Source organism: Antechinus flavipes, chromosome 2, assembly GCF_016432865.1.
Source record: "Antechinus flavipes isolate AdamAnt ecotype Samford, QLD, Australia chromosome 2, AdamAnt_v2, whole genome shotgun sequence".
Lineage (NCBI taxonomy): Eukaryota > Metazoa > Chordata > Mammalia > Dasyuromorphia > Dasyuridae > Antechinus > Antechinus flavipes.
Genome location: NC_067399.1, coordinates 160,705,143 through 160,713,953, shown reverse-complemented (window position 1 = coordinate 160,713,953; position 8,811 = coordinate 160,705,143). Strand labels below are relative to the sequence as shown.

The window sequence follows — 8,811 nt, the reverse complement described above, 5'->3', positions numbered from 1 at the left end:
TTGGTGGAGAAGGACCAAGGTCTCTCCACTTGCAGCCTTGTCCCTCACTGACCCCTGACAGTAAAGGAGTCCCAAATGTCCATTAAGATTGTAGTTGAAGAGTATGAATGAATCTGGGCTGAGGCTAATTTGGACCCACTGAAGACACCCCTGCTCTGGCTACCCAACCAATGAAAAAAAGGCTTCCCCTAAACCACAGGGTTATCAGGCTGGAAGCACTTACAGAACGTCTACATTAGGAATTCATGCTCAAGTCTCTCTATCGTGCTTATATATTACCCATCATCGGGCTCCTCAGCCTCTCCAAGTAGGGAATTTGCATCAGCCATGCATGCTAATGTACCCTCAGCATGTTTCAAAAGCATTTGCTGATGTTGTTCATTCGAAATTTTCTTAGCAAAGATATTGCAGTGGTTTGCCATTTCCTTCTCCAGCTAATTTTACAGATGGGAAAACTGAGGAAAACAGGATTAATTGACTAGACTAGGATCATCTAGCTAGTAAGTGACAGAGGCTAGATTTCAACTCAGTTCTTCCTGACTCCAAACCCAATGCTCTATGTACTCATCACCTAGCTACCTCTCTATATAAATATAGGGCTTATGGATATGTAAATAGAATAAATATGCAATAGATATAAACAGATGTATAATAGATATGCAAATAGAATAAATATGTATAAATATATAAATAGAATACATATATATTATATAAATAGATATGTAAATAGAATAAATATGTAATAGATACAAATAGATAAAAGATAGATATATAAATAAAATAAATATGGAATAGATATATAATAGATATGTAAATACATATAAGGTAATGAAGGAGGGCACTGGTAACTAGGGAATGAAGAAAGGTTTCTTGGAACAAGTAATATATGACTTAAATTTTGAAGGAAATAAGGAATTCTGAGAGTCCAGGATGCAGAGGTTCAAAGGCAAAGATCGAGCTGGAATATTGTGTATCAGAAGGCCATTTGGCTTGTCAATCATGTGTGAAGGAGAATAGTATATAATAATGCTGGAATGATAGATTGGAAACAGATTATGAGGGTCTTAAGTGGCAAACAGGGAGTTTATATTTGATCCTACAAGTAATAAGCAACTATTGGAGTTTATTGAATAGGGAAATGACATGATCAGACCTGCCCTTTAGAAAAATCACTCTAGTGACTGTGTGGAGGATTCACTGAAAACAAGCGACATAGGGAGACAATTAGGAGGCCATCACTATAATCCAGGTGAGAGGCCTGAACTAAGCAGGCGGCTACATGAGCAGAGAGAAGGAAATATATGTAAGCTATGTTGTGAAGATAGAAAAGAAGTTCTCACAATACTGAACACACCATGCAATAAATACTTCTTCAATTGGATTGAAGTTACCTGTCTCCTTTCTCTACTATTTTATAATCAGGGGCCAAAGGTCAAAGCTCCCTAGGTAATTCCCCAGGATGCCAGGTGGAGTTTCCAGGGCTTGGCTGGCTCCTGCTGCTCTTTCTTGGAAAAGGAAACAAAATTTCGGTTACTCCCTAAGCAAATACTGATTATCATGTGGATTGCATCATGGAATTCAGAATTAGAAGGACCCAGAGAGATTAGCTGGCATAATCATTTCATTTTATAGATGAGAAAACCAAGGTCCTTCTAGTTTAAATAACTTGGCCAAAATTGCATAGATATTAAATAGCAGAGCTAGAATTCAAATGCATATCCTTGTCTCAAAAACAATTACTCTTTCCACTGTAAGTTCAGCTGTGGACTGGAATTAGCTGGTGAAATTTTCATCAAGATCATTTAGGCCTCTGAAATCATCACAAGTCAGGCTTAAATTATTGTTTTGTTGAATTTAGGCTTAAGGAAGCGAAGAAAATGGAGAAAATATTAGTATTATAAATTGTTTTAAAATATATTGTGTGTGTTTTTTTTTCCAGATAGTTTATTGTTAAATATTTACTACCCTACCACTGACTATAATATACCAAATCTTTATTAATCCCAATCTTTTGCTCTAACCTGTCTTTCTTATCAACTGGGAAGGGCAAACATTATCCTATATCCTGGTTGTAAAATACCATTAAAAAAATAAAACTGCCTGAAAAAGAAGACACAGACCTCTAAGTCATAAAACGCCATTTTTCTCTCTTCCTCCTTGTCTGCTTGTCTTAATCCATTGAAGAAGAAAATGGCAAATCACTCAAATATTTTTGCCAAGAAAATCCCATGTACAATATGATCCAAGGGATCATGAAGAATTAGACACAACTGGATAATTAAACAACTAGTTGTTATGGTGACTTCAAATCAGGAATAACTTAGTTCAAATCCTCCCTCAGATACTTATTAGCTGTGTGATCCTCGCCAAGACATTCTTAATCTTTCTGGGTCATAGGTTCATTATATATAAAATGAAGATAATAACAGTCCTGACATCCCAGAATTGTGAGGATCAGATGAGGTAAAATACATGAAATGCTTTGCAAATTTTAAAGAGCTCTATAAATGCTAGTTATAAAAATGACAATTCCATTGTGTTTTTATTGTCTACCATATACATAGTCATATCAGTCTTCTACTCAAAATCTTTTAGTGATTTCCTTTCACCTATTGAGAAAAATTCAAACTCTCCTGCCATTCAAGGCCCAATCTCAGTTTGTCATTGTCTTATCTTTTAAATCTTACCCATTCCCTTTGAAATACTGTATTCTTAAGAAGAAATTTCAATTCAGTGGGTTCTTCACATCTCTCTCTGCCTGTAATATCTTCCTTCCTTTCTTTTCTGTAAATTAATTATAGAATGATAGAAGAACAATTATATTATTCTTTAAAGTCTGAGTAAGGGGTCCTTGTAGGCCTTCAGCCGAAAGCCAGATGACCACTTGTCAGGGTTGTTACAGAAGGGATTTCTGTTTCAAGTACAGGTTAAACCCCCTCTGACATCTCTCCCAACTCTAAGATGCATATGTCACTGTGAAAGGCTACATCCGCAGGCTGCTTTTGCTGTTCAGTCATTTCAGTCGGTCCAGCTTTTTGTGATTCCATTTGGAGTTTTCTTGGTAAAGATACTGGAGTGGTTTGCCAATTTCTTCTAGAGCTCATTTTACAGATAAGGAAACTGAGGCAAACTTTAGGATCCCACAGTTAGTAAGTGTCTGAGGTTGGCTTTAAACTCAGGAAGATGAGCCTTCCTGACTCCAGATCTGGCACTGTAACCACTAGCAGCCTCCTCAGGTATCCTTCTCTGCTTGCACCAGTGGGTGATGACCTTGGGTTTCACAATACCCTTTGTTTTCACACCTCCTTATGGAACTTATTTATCATTTTAGTCAGAGCTATCTATCTGAGTATGTGTCACCATCTACCATCTGTTAGATTGTAAATTTCTTGACTGTAAGGAAAGCATTTTACCCAAACTCTTGCATTTCTCCCAGGGCCTAGTTTAGTGCTGTGCTCAGAGTAGGCATTTAATGTTAGTTGAATTCAGAGTTGGATTCTAAGGCTTAATCTTACAAAGATAAACAAATTACTCTTTGCCCTCAGGAAGATTATAATCTAGTTGAGAAAAGGATGATGGGAGCATAAATCTAGAGCTAGCAGGGTCCTGAGAGCCAGTCATTCTTAGATGTGGTAAATGAGGCTTAGAAATTAAGAGACTCACACCCATGCAAAACTACTACAATAAATTAAAATTCAAAACATGCTGAATTAAGTGCTCCAGGAAAGACTCAGAGAATAAATTCTATCAGCATCTCAAGGAGGAAGTCATCACTCTAGGCTGGAGGACTAGGAAGAGACTTCATGGTCAGGTGAATTCACCTTTGAGGTATGGATAGTGTTTGGAATGCCATAAAAACAAACACAGAAATCCAAACCATTTCTAGAGGACAGTGACAGAGACCAGCTTAGAATTGTTTCAAGAGATAACCCAAGTAAGAGATGAGTTAGGGGTAGGTAGGCTTCCCAATAGTGAGAGCCCTGAGCATGAATTCAGGAAGATTCATTCATCTTCTTGAATTCAAATTCAATCTCAGATATTATTAGCCATGTGATTCTGGGCAGGTTATTTAACTTTGTTTCCCTCAGTTTCCTTATCTGAAAAATGAGCTAGAGAAAAAAAAATTGCAAACCATTTTAGTACCTTTGCCAAGAAAACCCCAAAATAGGCTCCCTAAAACTCAGATATAACTGAAATGATAGAGCCACCATGAAAAGGTGACAGGTTAGAAACATGGCATGGGGGTAGAATATGGAGGACTCTGAGAACCAATATGATGTAATAGGAAGTGTGCTATTTGGAGACCACTCCTGTATTTGCATCTTGCTTCTTACTTTACTTAGGTATGGGATCTCTCCAAGTCTCAATGGGGTTAATGACCGCTGGAGTACTTATCTTACAGGGCTTTGAGGCTCAAAAGAGACAATATATGTAAGGGATAAAGTTCAGTTGCTTTCAGTCATGTCTGACTCTCCATGACCCCATTTAGGGTTTTCTTGGCAAAGACCAAAAACCCAGGTGTGGTTTGCCATTTCCTTCTTCAACTCATTTTCCTGATGAAAACTGAGGCAAACAAGATTAAGTGATTTTTTCCAGGGTCCTAGTAAGTCCCACTAGCTGGTAGGGGTCTGAGACCAGATTTGGACCCAGGAAAGGATTCTTACTAACTCCTAGCTCAGCACTCTACCACTTTACCACCTAAATGCCTACTGTCATTGGTGAGAAAATACTTAAGACCAATATAGATTGACACTTTCTCTTCTCAATTTACAATCTTAAGGAATTGTTAGATTAGAGAACTGAGAGGCTATGTGGTTCTATGACTTGTCAGGGTCACATAATCAGTGGGTGTTGGCTCTGGGACTTGATTTCCAGTCTTTCTAGCTTGAGCCTGTTTGGGGTTTTTTGTTGTTTGTTTTGTTTTGTTTTTTGGGGGGAAGTTGTTTGTTTATTGAAGTTTTTTTTACCTTTTATTCTAAAAAAACTTATAAAGTAGTTGTTTCTAAAGCACTAAAGGGTTAAGAATTTAAGACTTCCTCCTACAGGCAAAAAGGAGGCCCTTAGGTTTTATGAAATGGATCCCAATAGAACTATGATTTGCCAGAGTGAACACAGCTTGCAAAGGAGTTTCAGGGCCTCCCCCATGGGTAACTTAGACACTTAGAGCCTGTAGCCACCAAAGCACTATATCAAGTTCTAATTCCTAATGCTGCCAGTACAGACTAGCCAAGACTCATAGCCAATATCCTGGTTATGCATGAAGCTGATTAGGAATTTTATTCTGCAGACAAAGCACTACTGAAGTACTTAGCCACCATTATTTATTGCCTGGGCTCCTGCTGTCACTGCCCTGTTATATATAGAGCACCATCCATCTCATCACCCAGATTCCTCAGGGTAAAAGGAAGAAGGAACCTCATTCAGAACATGTGCAGCAGGTCCTGAAGTAAGCTAACCACAGCACTGTGGTTTGCCAAAAACTTCAGTTCCATATGTTTCCTGAATGACAGGTCTGGAAGTTGGGGGAGGGAAAGGGAGAAACAAGGGAGGAAACTACAGTTCCTTCAAGAAGTTTGAAAAAGCATTAGGATATCAATCAACAAGCACTTAATATTTAGCACCTACTACGTGCCAGGCACTGAAAATTCAAAATAGTTCTGCACTCAAAGAGCACACAGGAGGATAGAGGGAGTTGAGGAGTGGAGGAAGGGTAAAAGAGAAAGAAAGGGGAAGGAGAAAGAAAGAAAGGTAGGAGAGAAGGAAGGGAGAAGAAAAGGAAGAGAAAGACAGAAAAGAGGAAGAGAGGAATGGGAGAGGGAAAGGAAGAGAAAGACAGAAAAGAGGAAGAGAGAGGAATGAAAGAGACAGAAGGAAGGAGAGAGGAAAAGGAAAAAAGAGAAAGACAGAAGAGAAGATAGAAGTGAAAGAAAAGAGAAAGAAGAGCTCAAGAAGAGAGAGGAAAGAGAGAAGGAAGAAAAGAGAAAGAATATGTACACAAATAAACATAGGAAACATACACAAAACAAATAAAGCTATTTAGAGAAAAGGGGCACTAAGGGCTGAAGCTTCAAGTAGGAGCTATCAGAAGTAAAGCAATTTTTTAAAGAGTTTTGGTTTAGGAGTGAGGCGGTAGAGAGAGAGGTTAATGAGTTATATAGATTTAGTGCTATACCATTCAAACTACAAAGGAATACTTTACAATTAAAAGCAAAACAAAAGAGTAACAATTCATTTGGATTTTTAAAAGGTCTAAAATATGGAATAAAATAGTCTTAACCGTACTTATGTGAGTCTTCTAAGTGGCTCAGTGGAGCATGCTGGACTGCAAGTCAGGAAGAATAGAATTAAATACAGTTTATTTATGTAGACATTTATGTGTGGGATAGTATTGCCCACAAAAACAATGAGACTTTAGAGTAAGAAAAAGCAAAAAGGAGTTTATTACTATCTCTTGAGAAAGGGCATCTCCCATCTGACAAGATATTTGTCTGTAAAAAGGAGTACAAAGTAAAAACTGCAAAACACAAGATTAAATACCCTGAACACAGATCCCATCCCTGCCTGGCCTTTTTTCCCCACTGTTTGAGGGAGTCGGGGGCTTACATTCTAATCACTGAAATCTAACCCAGAAACAAAAGAATGTAAGTCAATAATAATAAATTATTAATTTAAATTTCCCTAGAGAACTGATACAGAATTCAAAGCCATTGTCACTTTTAAAAGAAATACTTAAATGCTAATTAAGAAGTGGTGGGAAACAGAAAGGGACAAATGCCTGAAACTTTTAGCTATAGCTCTCAAAGTCAAATTTATATAGTTTAAGGCTCTATTCCCACTAGAGGGTCTTTTATCAATTAATTCCACACACTTAGTAGCTGTGTGACTGTGGCCAAAACACTCAATCTCTATTTAACTCAATTTCCTCATCTGAGAAATGGAATCTAAATCTCAGGATTGTTATGAGGATAAAATGAGGTAATATTTGTAAAACACATTGCAAAACTTAAAACACTATACAAATGCAAGCTAGTATTATTTTTAATTTTTATTATTCCCGAGTTCAAGCTGGGTAGGGAGTGGTATGTATCCAGAACACAGAAGAAGTTTCAACTCTGACCCCTACTAATTGTATGACCATGAGCCCCATTTTCCTACTCTGTAAAATGGATGCAATAGTTGTTCAAACTATGCATTTTGCTGTGAGCAAAGAAAGTACTTTGTAAACCTCAAAATCCCAGGAAAAAAGTAAATATTTTTTACCACTATTAACATGCTAAAGAGGCTGGAAGTAACAAGGCAAGATTGCACCTCACCTGTGACTTTTGGGACAAGAAATGAGAATTTACCATAAGTAGAAAAACTTCATCCAGGGCTTCTTAACTTTTTTCCTATCGTATCCTTACTCATTTCCAAATTGCACAGATACACTTCCATGTGTACCTCACCTGTATCTGGAAATTGGTAGCAGAATGGGGTTAAGGAGAAGCTAACCCCAATCCTTGTGGAGGTTTATGTGACCTTGAGCAATTCATTTAATCCATAATGAGCAAGCCACTTAAACCCTCATCTGTCTCTAAATATGGTCTCTATATAGGGACTATATTCTATCCATTCCTGTCTTTTAAAGCAAGGTGCTCACTCAGATGATTTTCAGAGCTCCAAGATCTGGAGATAAAATTCCTCAACTCCGATAAAAGAGGAAAACAGAAACACAGACCCCACCCCACCTCACCCCAGGATAAATAACTTACTTGTTCTGGAATGGGACCAGTTTATAGTGGATCACAAGGAGATTAGGAGCCTTATCCAGTCTGGTACAGGAGGCCAGCCCTAATCTGTATTTTAAAGATAGAGATATGAATTGCTGGAGCAAGAAAAAGCAGGAAGGAGAAGGTCTCTTTATGAATATACCACGTCCAGTCTAATCAACTGTCCCATTTACCTGTTGACATATTTTCCTGATGCCTCAGCCTAACCTTTAGAGCCCACCAGAAGCCCCACTTCCTCAAAAAAGTCTTCAAGGTCTATTCCAGCGTTCATTGATCTACCACCTCTCTCTCTCTCTCTGAGCTCCAAAAGGCATTTCTGTGTACCACACTATTAAGCACTTAATCATTTCCTGACTCGTGTTGTTGCCTGGGCAAGGGATGCTCAGGATTTATCAATAAATTTAGCCAGCCTCCAACTATCTGTCAGGCCCTGCACAGGGCTGAGCGGGAGGAGCAGAATCACAGAATCTCTGAATATCAGAGAGGAAGGCAGCTAAGAGCCAGCTCATCCAGTCCAGCCCTCGGTAAACCTAAGAGGGCTATAGAAATGGGAAATGTTATTATAGTTGTGTTTATTGTTTATCTATACCTGCAGTGCTCTCAGTCCTCTTCTTCCTCTCAAGTGCCCAAATCAGGTACCAAGCTACTTACACCTGGACTGCACTGGGAGAAGATCAAGGACCAAACACAAATTATAGATTTCAAGTCAAGGAGGACCTGGTGAGCTGGTAAATGTTTAACAACCAGCTCTGGGAGAGAGTGGGGAAGGAAGAGGAATATGTATCTATACACACTCTAGTTTAATTTGCATTATTAAAATTCTCTCCATCATTTTCTTCAGTCTTAAACAATCAAAAATGCAACTAATCAAGTTCTTATTTGAAGCATTTGTAGTATCTAAAGTAGAAATGTTAAATTGTGGGATTTTAATAATCTGGGAGAGCCAGAGCCAATTCAAGCACATCCTCTGAAGTCTTCTAACCCAACCCTGTCATTTTTCAGATGAAGAAAGTAAAGACAAGGTGGCCAAGTAAAGACTAAA

General features: G+C 38.2%; 1 long non-coding RNA gene across 1 annotated transcript; it reads right to left on the bottom strand.

Moving 5' to 3' along the window:
- Nucleotides 1–6,146: 6,146 nt before the first annotated feature.
- LOC127552418 (uncharacterized) lies at nt 6,147–8,528 on the bottom strand. The gene is made up of 3 exons (XR_007951372.1): nt 8,359–8,528; nt 7,752–7,835; nt 6,147–6,322 (listed from the first exon to the last, which is right to left on the bottom strand). It is a non-coding gene; the product is annotated as an uncharacterized LOC127552418 (long non-coding RNA).
- Between the last annotated feature and the right edge of the window lie 283 nt (nt 8,529–8,811).